The sequence below is a fragment of the Dipodomys merriami genome, unplaced genomic scaffold (genome assembly GCF_024711535.1).
Source record: "Dipodomys merriami isolate MVZ:Mamm:240054 unplaced genomic scaffold, mDipMer1.0.p SCAF_9, whole genome shotgun sequence".
In the NCBI taxonomy this organism is placed as follows: Eukaryota; Metazoa; Chordata; class Mammalia; order Rodentia; family Heteromyidae; genus Dipodomys; species Dipodomys merriami.
In genome coordinates, this window is record NW_027206512.1 from 37012962 (window position 1) to 37014590 (window position 1629).

Here is a 1629-nt window from a genome sequence, read left to right on the forward strand (position 1 = left end):
GCTTAACAGGTGCTGGAAAAAGGAGATGAAAGAATCTGGTAGACTGACTTGTCACCCACTTAATATTAAATATCATCTATCATTGTAAAGGGCACAAGGATCAGCATTACTGATCCTTTTTGGGTCAGGATTTGCCCAACTACCACATATTCCCTGACTTATCGGTGCATCCTTTGGTCCTTCTTTAAAGAGCAACCCACCTTGGGTTGGGAATGTGACTTAATGGTAGAGTGCTTGCCTTGCATGCATAAAACCCTGGGTTCAAGTCCTCAGTACCACATAAACAAAAAAAGCTAGAAGTGGCGCTGTGGCTTAAGTGGTAGTGTGCTAGCCTTGAGCAAAAGAAGCTCAGGGACAGTGCCCAGGTCCTGAGTTCAAACCCCAGAACTGGCAAAAAAAAAAAAAAAAGATTTCCCAATTTGGCCAGGTGATTCAGGCGAGACTGTCAATATCTCTTGTTCTAGAACTTCAAGATGAACAATATATTCTATTTGTATGGCTACAAAGGATTCAGGTCTGGGCAAGTGAGCAGGCTGGAAAAACCAGAGTCATTCAGTTTGGACTTTGGCTGGAATGCTTGAGAAAGAAGTTTTCTATTGACTGGGATTGTTGAGAAGAAATGAAACATGACTACAGGTACCGATTGCTACCTTGCTACCATGAGACAATACCTTGCCTGAACCCAACATGAAAGAAAATAGAGTTGAAAAATGGAGGTTACAATACAGATGCATCATTTGAGCCCCTAGACCTAGACTGGCCTGAAATTCACACTTTCCATAATGTACCTATTGTAGCTCATCATTTCATTTTTAGGCTTATTTGAAATTCTCTCTTTCAACTGGGAAAGTTCTAGCTGGAACACTCCCTTGTTTTCCCTCACTCCAGGCTAAGAAGTGTACAAAAGAAATATACAAATTGCCACAATTCAATTGTAAGTTTGTATTTGAAGTGATGAATTTCTTTGATTTTCCCCCTTCTACAGTGCTTAGTTAACTCAATGCTCTGCATGCATATAATAAACACTTGATGGATGTTATAATCTTTCATATGATTTCAAGGTTTTAGAGGATTAGAGTAGGGTAGAGTAGTAAATCAAATTCTTTAGGTATATAACATGTATATAGCATTGTGTCCTAGGAATTTTGCTGGGAAGAGGACAAAGAAGGCTACAGAAAGACAGTCTGTGAACGAGTAAGGTAATTAAAAACACCTGGTATATGTAATGGTGTAACTGTTCTATTATTTTTTTTTAAATAACCAAGGATAATTTCAGTTATTTTCTCAGCACCATAGGCTCCTCTGTTAAAATACACACCTGGCAATTTCAAGTAAAAATTTTGTTCTCTTGTTGAGCTAATAATCTTTAATGTTGGATGGACCTCTAGGTTTTTTTAAGGGGTATTTTATAGTCATTGTCTAGAATGATGATTGCACACTTTGAAGTAAACATGATTCCCAGTAGAAATGGTTCTTTGTTATATACTAGTAGCATTCAAAATGTAGGGAATGAGGTCAGCATATGAATTGGGTATCCATTTCTCTTTCTTGATTTTTTCCCCCTAAACTTCTGCAGCAGAGCATATCACATTATTTGGGGTTGAACTCATATACAAGCTATATAGCGGA